Source organism: Diabrotica virgifera, chromosome 8 (assembly GCF_917563875.1).
Source record: "Diabrotica virgifera virgifera chromosome 8, PGI_DIABVI_V3a".
NCBI classification, from domain to species: domain Eukaryota; kingdom Metazoa; phylum Arthropoda; class Insecta; order Coleoptera; family Chrysomelidae; genus Diabrotica; species Diabrotica virgifera.
In genome coordinates this window covers 5795310-5816787 of record NC_065450.1, presented here as the reverse complement: position 1 = coordinate 5816787, position 21478 = coordinate 5795310, and the positions used below count along the sequence as shown (strand labels likewise).

At 32.4% G+C, this 21478-nt stretch overlaps 2 long non-coding RNA genes across 4 annotated transcripts; one reads left to right on the top strand and one right to left on the bottom strand.

Moving 5' to 3' along the window:
• Positions 1-6493: 6493 nt before the first annotated feature.
• Positions 6494-11701, top strand: LOC126889648 (uncharacterized). Of its 2 annotated transcripts, XR_007700116.1 has the most exons (6): positions 6494-6918; positions 7018-7273; positions 8026-8353; positions 8556-9795; positions 10431-10588; positions 11521-11701. It is a non-coding gene; the product is annotated as an uncharacterized LOC126889648 (long non-coding RNA). The 2 variants fall into 2 exon arrangements; XR_007700117.1 differs by lacking the exon at positions 8556-9795.
• LOC126889649 (uncharacterized) lies at positions 8780-19554 on the bottom strand. 2 transcript variants are annotated; one of them, XR_007700119.1, is made up of 4 exons: positions 18987-19554; positions 17169-17774; positions 12347-16562; positions 8780-9017 (listed from the first exon to the last, which is right to left on the bottom strand). It is a non-coding gene; the product is annotated as an uncharacterized LOC126889649 (long non-coding RNA). The 2 variants fall into 2 exon arrangements; XR_007700118.1 differs by lacking the exon at positions 18987-19554 and having other exon boundaries at positions 17169-18093.
• Positions 19555-21478: the final 1924 nt, after the last annotated feature.

Sequence of the window (21478 nt, the reverse complement as noted above, 5' to 3'; positions counted from 1 at the left end):
GTCCATTGGATGTCCATAAAACGTACTTGTGCGATCTGGGTTATCGTTCCGATAAAAAATTCAAAAGGGAACTTAACAAAGTTAATATACAAGACTTTTTATAAAGATTTGTCTTTATATTATTTAAAACGTTCATGGATTATATTCGTTTGTATGTTATTTCCTTCGGTGTAAATAAAATTTGTGTTTATCCTATTTTAACGAATCAAGTGTGTGATGTAACAGAATAGATATAAGCTTTGAAGGGATAGTTTACTTAGTTATGGAAGTTTTATGAAGCTAGGCTAGCTGGATATTTAAGAGACTTTATCAGTAGGGCTCAGGGGAGGATTAGGCCAATTTGCATGCCCTAATAAGACGGTACCTAATGAAGTAGTTGAATGTTAACGAAAATAAATTAATGTAAGAAGTAATGAAAAGAAAGAGAACTACTGACCGAGAAGATATTACGGAGAACGGTTGAGGGCGCCAGGGAAGGATTTAATGAATGCTTCGCCGAGTGACTTATACTGCTGCCTGCACTTAATTATTACTATTATATTACTATTACTTTTATATAGATATTAGAAATTATAGGAAATAAAACATATATTTATGTACAACCAACAATTTTAATGAAAAATACCTATAAACCCTATATACAATTTTATACACTAGCTAAATACCGGACGTACTAGGCTAGTACGCTCCTGTCGATGACGCAGGTTTTACAATATGAAAAAAAATATGTAATGAATTTATTATATCAGACAATTAATTGATCTAAAGATGTATGTACAACTTATTATTAATGAGGAATACAATATTGGCTGACAATCTAACATCTGATCGGAAGTAACAAACCTGACAATACCTGACCAATGAAATAAATATTATTAAATAGGTTATAAACCGAGATACTGTGCACAGGACCTTCCCAGATAGTTTATAATCCCCAGACTATTTTAAATAAATTATATAACGGTGAAATATAAAATGTGTTGAAAAATTATTGAATATTATATGTTAATTATGTTTAATGAAAAATGAAGGTATATTATTATTAGAATTATTTAAAAGTTATTGATACAAAAATAAGCAAAGGTGAAAAATATTATTAAACAAACTGACATGTAAATTTAATTATAAAAACCTGTCGCTTCTACAAAGTGACGATGGTTTCTTCTCCAAACTCCTTCAAGGGTGATGATTGGAGGCCCACGCAAGATGTCTTCCGGTGTTCCCCAACCTTAGGAGGGTGGCAGACTTGTCACCGACTAGGAGGTACCTCTCAGTACCGGCAAATCAACTAATATTCCAGAAAACAAAAAAAAAACCATTCCATAAATACCAAAATTTCCATAATTCCCCAAACTTATTATTTTTATTCCATAACCAACAACTGAATCAGATTTTTTTTTACTTAATCTTCTTCCTCCTTCAGCGACTAAAAGAAAACAAAAATCCTTCAGTCCTAGTACTTCTTTTGAGTAACTTGAAACAGGGCATGTAGGAAGGTAAAAACTTATAAAAAGTTTGAAGAAAAAACTTTAAACAAAAAGTTGAATTACTGAGGTATCTATGCGAAGTGTCATTGACCTTGATTTTTGAGGCATGTGAAGAAATATTTTTGAACAACTAATAATAGGGATAAAGATTACTTGTTGCAAAATATGATTGTAAAATATGGATGTTACAATAAGGATTTCTTTACAGACGTAGATACTAAAAGAAAGGAAAATGTCATTAATTCAGAAATTATTTTGAACTAGAAATATAATTTTTAAAGAATTTTTCTCAGTAGGGGACATAAATTTGATATTAATATGGACTATTAAAGACCTAATGGTTATAGAATAACAATTTTATTGATATGAGTATGATATTGAAAGGGAGAAAAGGTCATTTTTTCCTCGACAAGAAAAAAATGGCTTACCCACTGTCCAGAATATTCCAATATGGAAACTAAAATGTCACTTTCATCACCAATTCCAACATAAACCAAAAACTTTCTTCCAACTTAAATTCTTGAATCTCCAACTCAATAATAATTTCAGAAATAAAACAAAATGGTTTCGGACAATGATCGCTGGAGGGTAACGTCATGAGCCGATGATGGTAGAAGCTTAAGTGCCTGTGCCTATCAATCGTTCTGCTGTCTCCTGGCCCATCACGCAGGCGGAAACGGTCATTGACACATGAACCAACCGATAAAATTCGAATTCACCAAACATACTACCAACAAATCCTTATAATTGTCCCAAATTTAGGTAACCTTTCCTGCGACTGAACGTATACCTGGTTGCATACTATTAAGGAATAAATATTTTCGTAACGATGTTACTCATCGTTACATTCCCCCATTACTTGGAAAAAAATTGATCTTATGAACAATTTTTTTCCATATATACTTATAAATACTCAATACAAGTATCCCTAGAGAAAAATCACACGCTGTGGGATCCAACACAGGCGTGAATAAACCAAATATCTAAAATATACTACGAACCTAAGAATACTACATTACTCTAAAATAACCTATATTAGCGACACAGAACTCGTAGGACAAGTACTCGGTGACATACATCATCAATACCAAATTGTGTTTAAGTTGATTTAGTAGATTTCAATAAAACCCCAAATTATAGTCAACAAGAACACACATAACAACCATATTCATAAATGCAAAACTAAACATAACCTATACAACGACTAACTTATGCACACTTACATCTGACTCGATCGATTATACCTAACCGCAAATTATGAGTCATGTAAATGGGGTTGTCTTAATGACCAATATATCACATATGGTACCAACATACATACTTAAGGTTTATTATAACCCTTTGCTAAATTCTATAATTCAGATAAACTCTAATCAAAAAAAAAATGTCGAATGGGACGAATAGTACAAAATTGTTCTATCGATGGACAACAGATTTAAATAGAATATATCCAAAGTGAACAATCAGTAGATCTCGTAGCCGATTCTCGATAAGCCAAAACATAGACCACAGTATAAACTAAACTAAATATAAGAGTTATTGACAAGAAAAGAAATTATTGTAGCAAGCCTTTTATCCTAAATTGATCCGACAGTGGACAACAGATTTATATTGAAGCATATCCAAGGTGGAACAACCAGGCAGATTTAATTGAGCAATGCTACAACTTAGCACTAAGGGCCGGTTGTTCGGACGCTAATCAACAATGATCACTATCAAATATTTAATTACTGTCACAACTGTCAATGTCAACTTTGGTTGGGTTGCTGAAAACATAATTGATTATAATTATGAGATTAGTTAATCAATTAACATAACAATTATTAACATAATTGATTAAATGTAAAGGCCGAAAAAGTTTTGTACACACTTATGACAACAGGTGAACAGGGAAAAGTGTACTTTTTAAGTGTGTAAAACAAATAATTCCTAGCTGAGCGCTTTCGGCTTATAAAGCCATCTTCGGAGCTATGCTACAATAGAAAGGACTCTAATGAATAATTGATCCTAGAATTCAAAAGTTTAACTTACGTCAAAAGCCCACATAACAATGATGTTCGCATCATGTTCTAAGCATATCCTACCAACATTCGTCGAAGTATATCCTTTTTAGTATATGCGTAGTACAAGCATAGCATGTACCATAAAAAACATTCTAAATTTCATGTTCTTTGCATGTGCCTCAAAGAATATTCTTGCACCGAATATACTGAGCACATTCGGGTACGTAGTATCTCGGAATGTTCGTAAAAGTTTATTCTTAGAATATACATTAATCGAATATTCTTAGTATATGCGTAAGTATATGCAAAAGTATATACTTAACACATACCTACTTGTATATACTTTTAAAATATCTAAAAAATAATATACTGTATGTACGTAAGTACGTACCTATAGGAAGAAGAATAATGTGAGCCTATAGATTATCAACTTCGTGTTAAGAATAATTAATAAAATTTATGTACTTTAGTAGGTACTACTGAACTATCTAATTCATTTTTTTAAACCGTTTTAATTGTATGGTAAAAAGTTTAAAACTTAATTCTATTGTGAAGAAAAATGAGAAATTCTCGTTTCGTTTTCAGTTGAAATGAATATACCATTTTGATTTGAGTTTATACCATAAGTAAAATAATTTTCGGGAATCCGGAAACGGCCATTCATTGTCATTCTGACCCTTGCATTGCATTTTATACCTGCACAAGGGAAGGGGGTAGGTAACAAAAGAGCAAAATATGAAAATAGTTTCCAGTACAGTTATGCATTTATGTCTACGCTGTTAGGTAGAACCAAGTATTTCTAGCTACAAGGACTAAAACATTTTTAAGAACATAAAAAGCAGTTTGAAAATAATAAATTCATATTGGTACTTCAATATTTCCTAAATACCTAGTAAGTAAAAGTATGTATAATGTATATAGATACCTATAAATTTTAGTAATTTACATACATATTATAATATATTTGGCTATTATATAATTATATAAGCAGCATTTTTATTTTGATGTGCACATAATAACTAAATATATTACTTATATTTTATATATAGGCTACTTACCCATATAATATTTATTATAAATAGGTACCTATATAACTAACTAAAGTTTATATATTTTATACTTACTTTTTACGTAATATTGTAGAATGTAATAACTACATTCTCATATGCAATTAGAATATGTAAATATAATATATTAGTAGAACCAAAGAATACCCTGTGGGTGTGTTAGTATTCTTTGGTAGAACCTATAGGATGAGATTGGGTGATGTTGAAAACATACTTCTGAGAAATACAGCACATCCTTGGAATATTCTTCCCATATACTAAAAATATGTGCGATAGTACATTCTAAGTATATACATAGAAGGTATATAGCACTTCCTTGGAATATTCTTCCCATATACTAAAAATATGTGCGATAGTACATTCTAAGTATATAACTAGAAGGTATATAGCACTTCCTTGGAATATTCTTCCCATATACTAAAATATGTGCGATAGTACATTCTAAGTATATAAATAGAAGGTTTATAGCACCTCCTTAGAATCTTCTAAAAAGTATGTTCTTGGTATATACTGAAAAGAAGTGCGGTAGTACATTCTAAGTATATACATAGAACGTTTAAGTACTGTAATGTAGTATATACTCAGTATATGCTCTGCACATTCGCAATGGTAATTACGCATATTCTAAGTATATACTTTTTCTGAAAAGTATGTTCTATTAATCTACTAAGAACATGAAATTGTTATGTGGGAGGTTCAAAATACCACTATGAAGAGAGATGGATCCCATGAACGATATACAAAAAATACTTCTATACTTGTGCAGTTTTTTAATGATGGAAAAAATATAGAAAAAAACCTTGTCTGTCTGTTGAAAAAAGGTGGTCAATTCTTGCTGTTTCTTAGTCGGAAAAGTTGAAAAAACATATATATTACAAGCACAAAGGACTTTCACGAAAAACTACATTACATATTATAACAAAAATTTGTTCATAGTAAGGTCAAGAGACCTTACCATCTGATGTGTGCTGTGTCAGTATGAAGAATGGCCAAATGGCGGCATGTAGTCTGGTGGATTTTTAATGACAGCTGACATAGATAGTGTGTGCTGGTAAAGGTACTTTCACCTTTTCTCATAACCAGTGACAGTTGACATATGACATTTTAGCAATGGAATTGAACAACTTTTCAAAATGGTCTGTAATTACATAAATCTAGTTTTTTAAAAATTATACTTAATGAAATACATATTAATGAAAAAGAAGACTTAAGGTCCAAGATAAATCAGTTGACAAGTTATCATTCTAAAAAACTGAACTCTTTTTTAAAAAATTAATATGGGATGTAAAGAAGCTTGATGGTGAAGTTTTCCATATTATTGAATAAGTCACAAATTTCATTAGGTGCACTATGGCTGTGTCGAAGATGGAAAATAAAATTAATTCAGAATTAATTTTTTGAGAATATGGTTTTTCACAACCCAATCAAAGTTGACATTGTTAAATAATTACTCTAGAATAACGCCCGGTTTCATAATCAACTTAAAGTGAACATTAACTAAAGTTCACTTTAACGTTGACATTTACCCATATGAATTGCATTGACAAGGGTACCAACTTAAAACTTACAAGTCCACTTTAACTGATTATGAAACCGGGCGTTAGACCCGTTTGCCATTATACTAATTTCAGTACTGATTTCAGTACTAAAAATATTGGTTAGTTGCGCGAGTCGATTTAGTATGAAAAAGTCAGTTTGTGCCAAGTTTGTGTTTGCAACTATCCGAATTGTAATCAGCATGTAGGCATGCGCTCTACCTACTAAATTTACATGAGCTTTACTCAAGGTTCATAGATAGGAGCTTTACTAATTGAGATTGCAAGTTGCAAGCCATTAACTTATTAACAATAAAAGATGGGAAGAAGTATTTTTGCAAAACTGGCAAACTTGGCTTTTATTTCTGCTATTAGAGATATATCCACACCTACCCAGGCAACCAAGTGACGTCAACAACGTCGAGGAAACGTCAGTATTTGGTGGAATATATACACGTGGTTGAACATTACGTCATATCGACGTCTTTTGTAGGTGATTTTAAATACGTAAGATTAATGACGTTAAAATACGTTTAAAAGACGTTTTCATTTCAGCCAGCCTAAGTCTGACGTCACGAAATTGGGAGGAGCTTGGAGCTTAAAAGTTACAAAACTAAGGTTATGTTTTATGTTTGTATCGTCGTCGTCGTTGTCGTTTGTTTGTCCTAGTATTTTATCCTATTTTGGATTCATTTGGATTTTGTTGGCCGTTTTGTGTGTATTTTTTAACTTTTGTTTGTCATTTGTAAATTTTATAAATTTACCACAATGCAAAGTGACTATTTAAGGAAATTATTATGGGAAACTCCGCAGATGTTTTAGAAAGGTAGGCGAAACAATTTTTATTTTCTATTAATTTTTCCCTGATATTTATCAATAATGTTGAATTTTTCAAGCATTAACATTTTTTCTTTTATTGTTTTAGATATTCATTGAAGCTGAAAATAATTGGAGATATAGATCCATATACATGCAATTCAGTCATCAGAATTGGATTTTACAGTGCATTTCATCAATTACTGTTATAATGCTATTATAGATAGACTGGTAGAGTCTCACAGTTACTACTTTAAGCAGCAGATGAAAGCATACAAAAGCCTTCAGACACATAAAAGCCTTCACAACTGGATTTGTTTTGAAACATTTGATGTTTTGATGATTTCTATATTATTGTTGGAAAGGTAAGTCTTTATTTTATTTATTCACCATTAATTATATAGTGGCTTTCAAATAAATGGGTTTTAAATATTAGATTTATTTACGTTTATATATCTGTATGAAACCAGACATATTGTCGTCCTAATTTGTAAACTGTGTAACTCCATATTTCTCTGAAACTGAGTTATTACTGCCATTTATTTGAAAAAATCCCTACTCGTTTAAAAAAAGATGCACATGCATATTTTTACCAGAAGAGTAAATAGTGACATCTTCATATACACTGATCTCCCTTGCAGCAAATTTAGTACGAAAAATATGTAACTCCCCAGTTTGTCATACCACACGATTGACCTCACTGTTTAGAAAGTGATATTTTCAAGAAAGAGTTGGTGGTAAATAATATTAATACACTCATTAAACAATATAGGTACAAATGTTAGTACCTATCTATAAAATATTCCATTTTAGCATTCTATCTTTTAAAATGGGATATACGTAGTATTCGCATTAGTAATATTTAGAGAAATAATTTTTTGTGCCTCTGTAAAATTTGGATAAATGGAGTTACACAGTTTACAGATTAGGTCGACGACATGTAATTGCTATGATAGAAAAGAGAATAATAAACAGTCATGATTGTTTGTTCTAAAATTATATTATATGAATGTCTGATTTTAAAATATTCTCAATCATTGTAAAGAACGCAAATACTCTAATGAAAATAAATTTTTGTAGTTGAAGCATTCCCACAAAGATAAAATATTTTTTTTAGGTGAAGAATTCCCAAAAAGCTAATGCTAAACCACTAGATGCTTGGGTGATAGCCAGTTTCAATGGCATAGCAAATGCACATTGTATGTGTATTGCCGGTAATAGTGAAGTTTGCAGCCATATTGCAGCAATCTTATTTGCAGCTGAGTATGCCCACAGCAAGACAGAAGAAGAAGAACCCAGTGCATGTACAGATATTACAGCTATGTATATTCTCTGGTGAAAAACTAATGAGTTTTCAAGCTGTTCGGTCAGAGTGCTTGTTGCGCTCTCTAAACGAACTGAAATATAAGACGGCTTTGGCTTCATGTTGCAGCGATATGAAAATGGTTAGTCATTTTTAATTATAATGTACTTCTTCATCATGAGTATTTATGTATAGGGCTTTTCATTCACAGTCATTTGTTTCGAGCTTCTGTCATGTGTCACATAATATTAATATATCTATGCCATACGTTATTGGTATACACCAATGATACACACCAAAGTCCACACCATTACAGTCCCTTAATCAAAAAATATATTTTTTAGGTGTCTGGATCTTTTTGTATGCAAAAATTTGTAATAATTATTTGAAATCATTTTGAGGATTATAAGACTATGGAAATATATGTGAGAACACAGACTATTATAGTTTTGTCCTATTTTTTATCATTCAATCGTCTTCTTTAAAATTTATAAATATAAAGCAGATAGTTTTCATTGAAATTCAATATATTGGGTCTTATTTGTATGTATTCATTTTTGACTAAAGGTACGATTCCGATAACGACTGCAGACAGCAACTGCAAACATCAGTTGCAGTTCTCGGCGTTATGGACGTTACTACTTTGCACTATTTATCTGTATGAGACTGATTCCGACATCTGACTGCAACTGCTGTCTGGCAGAACATCAGTTGCTAATAATTATGCAAATTATTAGTGCAAAATAATGACGTCTGTCATGGTGACAACTGTAACTGCCATCTGCAGTCGTTGTCGGAATCGTACCCTAACAACACACAACATTCCAGGAATGTACTACCAAAGTTCTATCAATATTTGAATGTCCTGGACATTTAGGGAACATTCGGTGAACATCTGTTTAAATTATTCCTGGAATGTTACCATAAGACATTCTGTGAACATACTACCAATGTTCCTATATTTTAAGTTGCGAAATAATACATACGTGTAAGAGATACAACATTACTTATAACATACCAGACAAACTAAGTGACATTTTAGGCCTACAGTGCAATAATATGTCAAATTTAAAGAGTTTCCCAAGATTATAAACATACAAATGTAATAAAAATTATTGTTCGCGAATATTCAATTTGGAATGCGATTTTGTTAATAAAAAAAATACTTATAACTTATGCAAAACCCAAGAGAGGCATTTATATTTATTTCTTTTGCGTTCATTTTCAAATTCGCCGTGCATATATTTTTGTGCATGGCGCTTGAGAGGGCATCACGTGACTAAAAACGACCAACCAACGACCTCGCTTCGGCCATCTTGGCATCTTCATCTTGGCGACCTTGCCTTGCCGTGGATTGTTTTTAGTTGTTTGTATTATTTGTGCTTTTTAAGAATATTTTTTTAATTCGGATACTTTTATAATAGCTTTAATAGTATTATTAACATAGTGCATAAAATGGTGTCCTGTTTTTAACGCAGTTGGAGTAGCAGAAACAAATGTAGATAAAAAAATCTGCAGGAATAACGTTTCAATTATGACAGAAGCTCAAAACAAATGACTGTGAATGAAAAGCCCTATTAAAAGGTTAGTATGCAAATATGTAAACGAAAGCATGCCCTGTATTTCAGAAAATAAATTAATACTATTAATACCCTAATAATACTATTCATAAAAAATCTTTTAAGTAACGTAGATATAACAAAGTGAATAAAAGGCATAAATCAGAAGAATTATTATTTTATTTTATAAGTTAATAATTGGTCATATCCATTTATTATTTTAATAATAATTGTGAATAAGCCACAAACTTCGCTTATTCCTAACTAAAATAGTAAATAGAGATAGGTAATAACAAAAGGATTTGTAAAACTAAAATAATTCTTTTTGCGTTTTTGCTAGTGTATGCGTTTATAAATAGGATGGTAGACCACACACTATAATATGCAGTACCAACTAATGAATACACAGAATATTATAGTCGATTTGCTAAACTCAGTCTCAGTACTAATTACTGTAATTTTGGCAAAATTGGCCAAAAACAAAAAAAATTACCTACTAAAATCACTAGCCAGTTGTGTCTGAGTTTGGGGAACCGACTATACTAATAAACAATTTCTAAGCTGTTTTATAATAATTTTGTGAGTTCATTAATCATATTTTTTATTTAAAACTAAAATTTGTTAATAATGCTTAGTAATGCATATATTTTGTATTTTTAGCTTTCCAGAAGATCCTGCGAAGAAGACATGAAGTATAGATCAGATTTGTTAATAGAGGAGTATGTTCAAAACACTTTTTAGAAAAAGATATTGACAGAACTTCACTTTCATCTGTTCGTTTGAGAGACTGTTCTGTTCCAATAGCTTATGTCACACAGGTATATGCATAACCTAATTAATAATACAGTCCGTACAATATAGATACTGTTGTAATTCATTATCTACATCGGAGATCTAAGTTGACATTGTTGCCCAACTACAAAAAATTTTTGAATTCATTTTAAGTCAAATATATCACATAATTATTGCGAAGTAGATTATACAACAAAACAGATTAATATTCAATGTAAATAAATAAAACCATCAGAAATCGAAAACAAGAATTAAGGTATAATCTTATGTTACAGTTATTAAGGTACCAAGGGTATTATAGGGATATACGTTGACCGAAAGCGTTATTATTATAATACCTGTGGTGCCTTCAACGTTTAATGCCCGACTAAATTATGCTTTATATGCGAAAAATTTGAATGAATTTTGAATTGATTAGTTTTTAAATAAGTACATTTACCAGTAACAGTAGTAACGTAATTGTGGTAACCATAGTTTTACTTAGGTTGATATTTGTCAACTTGACAGTATCTAAGTCGTTATTTAAATTTAATGCCCAAGGGCGTTATATCGTACTTAACATACTTCGAAATGTCATTATTTGTCAAATAATGTACCAGTAGGACATTAAAGTAAATAATAAAAACAATAAATATAATGAATACTAAATACTTATTTGTTTGTGAAAAATCTATTTCTTTGTGGCTTTTTTGTAATTAATTATTCTAATGGGGAAATAAGCCACAATTTACTTGAAAAAATAATTTTATTAAGGTTTCTACTTCCACATCGGATGTCGTCAAAATACAAAATGTTCATTATTATTATTTTATTTATTAAATATTATTTATTTAAATATTATTTAATATTTATTTTTTTATTATTATTATTTATGCATATTATTACCTGTAAATAATATTTCTTCTGATTGTTAATTGTAAAGGATAGAAAAATTACCTTTTATTTTATTTTCTTTTAGAATCAGCTGAGAGAAGTGGTCTACAAAAAACCAGAAAGGAAACGGAATATGTGGCTACGAAAAGCAAAAGAAAGGTTTACAAAGCAAATGTGACACATTTTTTTATAATATTTAGGAATGTCAGCAAATTACATTAAAAAATGTATGTAAAGATTTTTTGCAATAAAAATGTTTATATTTATCAAGGATGTATTATTTGGTATGGCCATATATCGTCAGTGATGTGACAGTACCTCCTATCTGTTTTTTTCAAGAGATTTGTAAGATAGACTAAAAACTTGTTTCGGCCACCTCCTGTTTTCATATATTTTTTGACTTGTTTTGCAGTAAATTCAACTATCTATTTACTACAAAAAAAGTCAGAATACGTACGAAACCAGAAAGTGACCTTAAAAAATGTTTTTCGTCTCCTGCAAACCTCATGAAAAAACATATAGGAGGTATTGTCACATTACTGACGATATATTTCAGTGAATGTCTAAAAAATATACTGTGAATATTCAAAGAACGTTCGTAGACATTCATGGAATGTTCTAACAAGACATTCAGTCTAAAAATATACTGTGAATGTCCAAAGAACATTCATGGAATGTTCCAACAAGACATTCAGTCTAAAAAATAGACTGTGAATGTCCAAAGAACATTCGTAGAAATTCATGGAATGTTCCAACAGAACATTCTAAGAATATTTAAAATGCTGACACAGCACTTTCCTGGTACTTTCCAGGGACATTCGTGTGCATTTGGGGACATTCCAGGAATGTTTTCAATGTCCTGTGTGTACATTCTAGGAACATTCATGGAATGTTTTGTGTTATTAGGGTACCTTTAAAGTGTGTGGTATAATTATAATAATTATATATATTATATAACTTCAATGGTTTAAACTTAAGTTTGTTATTACATTGTGACTTAAATGTTTAATTTGTTAATAAATGATTTATTAGTTTATATGTTGTTTCACTTTTGACACAGTAAATACTTATAATATAAAAAGTGAAAATTCTATGTATGTTATATATGTTGCATTGAAGATATTGTAATTCTATGCATTTTAACAAGCCTTCCATTTGGTTTTACTTAAATGGAAAAATTGCAATACTAACAATGCCCATACGAATAATTGAATGGGCCTGCCGAATAACGTTGTAAACGCCACATGGTTTGTTTTTGAGAAGTCAAAGAAAAAGTTTTAATATTGTGATGATGGTGAGTTTATACATTTTAAGGGTAGTAATACAGTTTTTAAATACAAAATACAAACTGTATTACTTTACACCTTTAAAATGTATAAACTCACCATTATCACAATATAAAACTTTTTCTTTGACTTCTCAAAAACAAACCATGTGGTGGACCCATTCAATTATTGTGTATTTCTAAAACCATAAAATGAAAATTAAATCTAAAAAACGACGCAAAATCGACGTAAAATCTACGTTTTTTATATCACGTATTTAAAACGTGATAAAAATGACGCGACTTATGGTGGGACATATTCACGTGATCTTCGACGTCGAAAAAACGTGATAAACTGACGTCGTTTGGTGATAATTATGACGTTTTTTCAACGTTTTATAAACGTTATTTGGTTGCCTGGGTAGTTTGGCTAATTCTGCCTTTATTTCTTCCAAAACTTTAATTCGTGCGTTCCTATTCTATAGAGAGGGTGCTTTGGCACATACAAACATTGATCATTGATTCGATTTGTAAAACTCTATTAATGTTTCAATCTGCCTTTTTCTCCACATGTTGAAAGTTGAAATCACTATTATTATGTACCTATAAAAAAACAAAAGTACCTAATATGCAATACAACCTCACTTTTTAATATTGTGTCAATTTCAGTACAAGAAATTAGAACATGTTTTAATTTTTAGTACTAAATCGGCGCGCGCATCTAATTTGTAGATACAATATTTTTAGTACTAATTTCAGTACTAAATTTAGCATAGTGGCAAGCGGACCTAACGAACAAACCTGTCTTGGTTCCGTTTGGTGCTCTATGATTGGCAGCACTGCTTATGTTATGTCAACTGTCAACGGTTTTTGTAAGAATGAAAAATGTCAATTCATTATTTTCCTCTTCGATGTAGAATTATGTAATCACGTTTATTGAGTTGTTAGTTGTTTAAATACAAATACATAAAATATCAACACATTCTTTAATTCTACATTTCATCTACATAACAATGGTTATGGGCCCAGCTGAACAAAGAATGTGTTGAGAAGGAAGAGGTGAAAACGTGAAAAGAAAGGCTAGTAAAGGCACGTGTTTGTAAAAGCAAGCAAAAGTTTAAATAATGGAGAAGTCAACTGAAAACAAATATGGCATAATACCTTTTAATGGAAACAGTTTCGATAACTGGAAGTTTAGGTTGTTCTCAGTTCTAAAGGCCCTTGAATGTAGTGAAGCTTTGAAGCCGGTACCCGTGATTGATAGAGGGGAGGAATGGCATAAAAGGAACAATAAGGCTTGTATGGTAATCATCCAAAGTATTGCTGACTCACATTTGGAATATATAAAAGAAGTGGAAGTAGCTCATGACATGATACAAAAACTGGAAAGAATATTTGATAAGAAAGGTACGTGTTCCAAGTTTTATTTGTTAAAAGAACTAACAACCTTAAACTACAATAATGACATGGATATTCATGACCATTTCGCAAAATGTGATCGACTATTTAGAGAACTAAAAAATCTAGGTAGTAGTTTTGATGAATCTGACATGTCTTGATGTCTATTAAGCCAGATCATCCATTTCATAAGTCCATATTTGGAATAGTTTCATATTTTTTTGCTAATTTTTTGCTAATTTATTACCACAAAAACAAATTTTTTGCTCCACCCCTAACCGAGAAACAATGGTTGATGTAGCTTAATATTATGTCACATCATCGATAGCCATATCTCGCGAACCTAAAGAGCTAGAAAATCGTACGACGCGGCATATTTTTTTGCTAATTTATTGCTGTCGATCTGCATATGCAACATACCCCAAAACCACCCCTGCCTCCCTTACAGCTAAACAACACCCCCAAAAAACAACGGAAAATCTTGAAAAATGATTTTTGTGATATAGTTGACGGTTGATATTTAATTGCTAATTTTTTGCTGTCATTAGCCGTAAAAAACAAATTTTTTGCTCCACCCCTAACCGAGAAACAATGGTTGATGTAGCTTAATATTATGTCACATCATCGATAGCCATATCTCGCGAACCTAAAGAGCTAGAAAATCGTACGACGCGGCATATTTTTTTGCTAATTTATTGCTGTCGATCTGCATATGCAACATACCCCAAAACCACCCCTGCTTCCCTTACAGCTAAACAACACCCCCAAAAAACAACGAAAAATCTTGAAAAATGATTTTTGTGATATAGTTGACGGTTGATATTTAATTGCTAATTTTTTGCTGTCATTAGCCGTAAAAAACAAATTTTTTGCTCCACCCCTAACCGAGAAACAATGGTTGATGTAGCTTAATATTATGTCACATCATCGATAGCCATATCTCGCGAACCTAAAGAGCTAGAAAATCGTACGACGCGGCATATTTTTTTGCTAATTTATTGCTGTCGATCTGCATATGCAACATACCCCAAAACCACCCCTGCTTCCCTTACAGCTAAACAAAACCCCCAAAAAACAACGAAAAATCTTGAAAAATGATTCTTGTGATATAGTTGACGGTTGATATTTAATTGCTAATTTTTTGCTGTCATTAGCCGTAAAAAACAAATTTTTTGCTCCACCCCTAACCGAGAAACAATGGTTGATGTAGCTTAATATTATGTCACATCATCGATAGCCATATCTCGCGAACCTAAAGAGCTAGAAAATCGTACGACGCGGCATATTTTTTTGCTAATTTATTGCTGTCGATCTGCATATGCAACATACCCCAAAACCACCCCTGCTTCCCTTACAGCTAAACAACACCCCCCAAAAAACAACGAAAAATCTTGAAAAATGATTTTTGTGATATAGTTGACGGTTGATATTTAATTGCTAATTTTTTGCTGTCCTTAGCCGTAAAAAACAAATTTTTTGCTCCACCCCTAACCGAGAAACAATGGTTGATGTAGCTTAATATTATGTCACATCATCGATAGCCATATCTCGCGAACCTAAAGAGCTAGAAAATCGTACGACGCGGCATATTTTTTTGCTAATTTATTGCTGTCGATCTGCATATGCAACATACCCCAAAACCACCCCTGCTTCCCTTACAGCTAAACAACACCCCCAAAAAACAACGAAAAATCTTGAAAAATGATTTTTGTGATATAGTTGACGGTTGATATTTAATTGCTAATTTTTTGCTGTCATTAGCCGTAAAAAACAAATTTTTTGTTCCACCCCTAATCGAGAAACAATGGTTGATGTAGCTTAATATTATGTCACATCGTCGATAGCCATATCTCGCGAACCTAAAGAGCTAGAAAATCGTACGACGCGGCATATTTTTTTGCTAATTTATTGCTGTCGATCTGCATATGCAACATACCCCAAAACCACCCCTGCTTCCCTTACAGCTAAACAACACCCCCAAAAAACAACGAAAAATCTTGAAAAATGATTTTTGTGATATAGTTGACGGTTGATATTTAATTGCTAATTTTTTGCTGTCATTAGCCGTAAAAAACAAATTTTTTGCTCCACCCCTAACCGAGAAACAATGGTTGATGTAGCTTAATATTATGTCACATCATCGATAGCCATATCTCGCGAACCTAAAGAGCTAGAAAATCGTACGACGCGGCATATTTTTTTGCTAATTTATTGCTGTCGATCTGCATATGCAACATACCCCAAAACCACCCCTGCTTCCCTTACAGCTAAACAACACCCCCAAAAAACAACGAAAAATCTTGAAAAATGATTTTTGTGATATAGTTGACGGTTGATATTTAATTGCTAATTTTTTGCTTTCATTAGCCGTAAAAAACAAATTTTTTGCTCCACCCCTAACCGAGAAACAATGGTTGATGTAGCTTAATATTATGTCACATCATCGATAGCCATATCTCGCGAACCTAAAGAGCTAGAAAATTGTACGACGCGGCATATTTTTTTGCTAATTTATTGCTGTCGATCTGCATATGCAACATACCCCAAAACCACCCCTGCTTCCCTTACATCTAAACAACACCCCCAAAAAACAACGGAAAATCTTGAAAAATGATTTTTGTGATATAGTTGACGGTTGATATTTAATTGCTAATTTTTTGCTGTCATTAGCCGCAAAAAACAAATTTTTTGCTCCACCCCTAACCGAGAAACAATGGTTGATGTAGCTTAATATTATGTCACATCATCGATAGCCATATCTCGCGAACCTAAAGAGCTAGAAAATCGTACGACGCGGCATACTTTTTTGCTAATTTATTGCTGTCGATCTGCATATGCAACATACCCCAAAACCACCCCTGCTTCCCTTACAGCTAAACAACACCCCCAAAAAACAACGAAAAATCTTGAAAAATGATTTTTGTGATATAGTTGACGGTTGATATTTAATTGCTAATTTTTTGCTGTCATTAGCCGTAAAAAACAAATTTTTTGTTCCACCCCTAATCGAGAAACAATGGTTGATGTAGCTTAATATTATGTCACATCGTCGATAGCCATATCTCGCGAACCTAAAGAGCTAGAAAATCGTACGACGCGGCATATTTTTTTGCTAATTTATTGCTGTCGATCTGCATATGCAACATACCCCAAAACCACCCCTGCTTCCCTTACAGCTAAACAACACCCCCAAAAAACAACGAAAAATCTTGAAAAATGATTTTTGTGATATAGTTGACGGTTGATATTTAATTGCTAATTTTTTGCTGTCATTAGCCGTAAAAAACAAATTTTTTGCTCCACCCCTAACCGAGAAACAATGGTTGATGTAGCTTAATATTATGTCACATCATCGATAGCCATATCTCGCGAACCTAAAGAGCTAGAAAATCGTACGACGCGGCATATTTTTTTGCTAATTTATTGCTGTCGATCTGCATATGCAACATACCCCAAAACCACCCCTGCTTCCCTTACAGCTAAACAACACCCCCAAAAAACAACGAAAAATCTTGAAAAATGATTTTTGTGATATAGTTGACGGTTGATATTTAATTGCTAATTTTTTGCTGTCATTAGCCGTAAAAAACAAATTTTTTGCTCCACCCCTAACCGAGAAACAATGGTTGATGTAGCTTAATATTATGTCACATCATCGATAGCCATATCTCGCGAACCTAAAGAGCTAGAAAATTGTACGACGCGGCATATTTTTTTGCTAATTTATTGCTGTCGATCTGCATATGCAACATACCCCAAAACCACCCCTGCTTCCCTTACATCTAAACAACACCCCCAAAAAACAACGGAAAATCTTGAAAAATGATTTTTGTGATATAGTTGACGGTTGATATTTAATTGCTAATTTTTTGCTGTCATTAGCCGCAAAAAACAAATTTTTTGCTCCACCCCTAACCGAGAAACAATGGTTGATGTAGCTTAATATTATGTCACATCATCGATAGCCATATCTCGCGAACCTAAAGAGCTAGAAAATCGTACGACGCGGCATACTTTTTTGCTAATTTATTGCTGTCGATCTGCATATGCAACATACCCCAAAACCACACCTGCTTCCCTTACAGCTAAACAAAACCCCCAAAAAACAACGAAAAATCTTGAAAAATGATACTTGTGATATAGTTGACGGTTGATATTTAATTGCTAATTTTTTGCTGTCATTAGCCGTAAAAAACAAATTTTTTGCTCCACCCCTAACCGAGAAACAATGGTTGATGTAGCTTAATATTATGTCACATCATCGATAGCCATATCTCGCGAACCTAAAGAGCTAGAAGATCGTACGACGCGGCATATTTTTTTGCTAATTTATTGCTGTCGATCTGCATATGCAACATACCCCAAAACCACCCCTGCTTCCCTTACAGCTAAACAACACCCCCAAAAAACAACGAAAATCTTGAAAAATGATTTTTGTGATATAGTTGACGGTTGATATTTAATTGCTAATTTTTTGCTGTCATTAGCCGTAAAAAACAAATTTTTTGCTCCACCCCTAACCGAGAAACAATGGTTGATGTAGCTTAATATTATGTCACATCATCGATAGCCATATCTCGCGAACCTAAAGAGCTAGAAAATCGTACGACGCGGCATATTTTTTTTGCTAATTTATTGCTGTCGATCTGCATATGCAACATACCCCAAAACCACCCCTGCTTCCCTTATAGCTAAACAACACCCCCAAAAAACAACGAAAAATCTTGAAAAATGATTTTTGTGATATAGTTGACGGTTGATATTTAATTGCTAATTTTTTGCTGTCATTAGCCGTAAAAAACAAATTTTTTGCTCCACCCCTAACCGAGAAACAATGGTTGATGTAGCTTAATATTATGTCACATCATCGATAGCCATATCTCGCGAACCTAAAGAGCTAGAAAATCGTACGACGCGGCATATTTTTTTGCTAATTTATTGCTGTCGATCTGCATATGCAACATACCCCAAAACCACCCCTGCTTCCCTTACAGCTAAACAACACCCCCAAAAAACAACGAAAAATCCTAAAAAATGATTAGCTCAGATAAATTTATTCAGTTGACTCAGCTAAATCTCATTTAGCTGTCTCAACTAAATCCGACTTAGCTAAAAACCACCACTTTTTTTTCAGTACGTATTTCAACATCCGACAATAGCTTCAGGTTCATAAATTTATCAACATACTGATATGATAAATTTATTATTTCACCATTCAATATGATGAACGTAAATTATAATTTCAAAATAAGTGATATGAAATCAAATAATAATTTCAAGTTTTAATATTCTATTACTCGTATATATTCATTTGTATATTTTATAATTTCTTAAGAGAGTACACTGAAAATGTTTTTCTGCTCTTCCACCTCAATTTTTACAGTTGCATAGATTATTCTGTTATAACAATAAGTTGAAATAATGTTTAAAAAATGTAGATATATATATAATAAAAAATGAATGCTTAATATAAGTCAACTGAAGTTGGATATAACACCTGAATAGAGAATAGTTATATGCATTCAATTTGATTTATTATTACAATATCGTTTATCTCCAGCAGCCAAATGAATTTATTAAAATGCTGTTGGGCTGTATTATCTAAACAAGAGTGAGCTTCCATAGCACAACAAATTGGGGGTTTACCAAATTTTAGTTTTCTTTGTTAAATGACATTTTGAGTGTACATTAGTATGACCGAGTATATAAATAGTCATAAATAAGAATTAAAAAAAAACTAATACTTCATCGATTTATAAGATTAAGTCCACAGCCGCATTTTGATCCAAGAAAAACGAAGTTTACAGAAACGAAAAATGCAAACGATTTAAGACAGCAAAAATTTAGGATTTTTAATTATTTATTAAAAGTGCTCTTCAGATGTAAGGGTAGCAGGGGACGTTTTGGGGTATGTTGCCTATGCAGATCGACAGCAATAAATTCGCATAACGATATGCAGCGTCGTACAATTTTCTAGCTCTTTTGGTTCGTAAGATATGGCTATCGATGATGTGACATAATATTAAGCTACATCAACCATTGTTTCTCGGTTAGGGGTGGAGCAAAAAATTTGTTTTTTACGGCTAATGACAGCAAAAAATTAGCAATTAAATATCAACCGTCAACTATATCACAAGAATCATTTTTCAAGATTTTTCGTTGTTTTTTGGGGGTTTTGTTTAGCTGTAAGGGAAGCAGGGGTGGTTTTGGGGTATGTTGCATATGCAGATCGACAGCAATAAATTAGCAAAAAAATATGCCGCGTCGTACGATTTTCTAGCTCTTTAGGTTCGCGAGATATGGCTATCGATGATGTGACATAATATTAAGCTACATCAACCATTGTTTCTCGGTTAGGGGTGGAGCAAAAAATTTGTTTTTTACGGCTAATGACAGCAAAAAATTAGCAATTAAATATCAACCGTCAACTATATCACAAAAATCATTTTTCAAGATTTTCCGTTGTTTTTTGGGGGTGTTGTTTAGCTGTAAGGGAAGCAGGGGTGGTTTTGGGGTATGTTGCATATGCAGATCGACAGCAATAAATTAGCAAAAAAATATGCCGCGTCGTACGATTTTCTAGCTCTTTAGGTTCGCGAGATATGGCTATCGATGATGTGACATAATATTAAGTTACATCAACCATTGTTTCTCGGTTAGGGGTGGAGCAAAAAATTTGTTTTTTACGGCTAATGACAGCAAAAAATTAGCAATTAAATATCAACCGTCAACTATATCACAAAAATCATTTTTCAAGATTTTTCGTTGTTTTTTGGGGGTGTTGTTTAGCTGTAAGGGAAGCAGGGGTGGTTTTGGGGTATGTTGCATATGCAGATCGACAGCAATAAATTAGCAAAAAAATATGCCGCGTCGTACGATTTTCTAGCTCTTTAGGTTCGCGAGATATGGCTATCGATGATGTGACATAATATTAAGCTACATCAACCATTGTTTCTCGGTTAGGGGTGGAGCAAAAAATTTGTTTTTTACGGCTAATGACAGCAAAAAATTAGCAATTAAATATCAACCGTCAACTATATCACAAAAATCATTTTTCAAGATTTTCCGTTGTTTTTTGGGGGTGTTGGTTAGCTGTAAGGGAAGCAGGGGTGGTTTTGGGGTATGTTGCATATGCAGATCGACAGCAATAAATTAGCAAAAAAATATGCCGCGTCGTACGATTTTCTAGCTCTTTAGGTTCGCGAGATATGGCTATCGATGATGCGACATAATATTAAGCTACATCAACCATTGTTTCTCGGTTAGGGGTGGAGCAAAAAATTTGTTTTTGTGGTAATAAATTAGCAAAAAATTAGCAAAAAAATATGAAACTATTCCAAATATGGACTTATGAAATGGATGATCTGGCTTAATAGACATC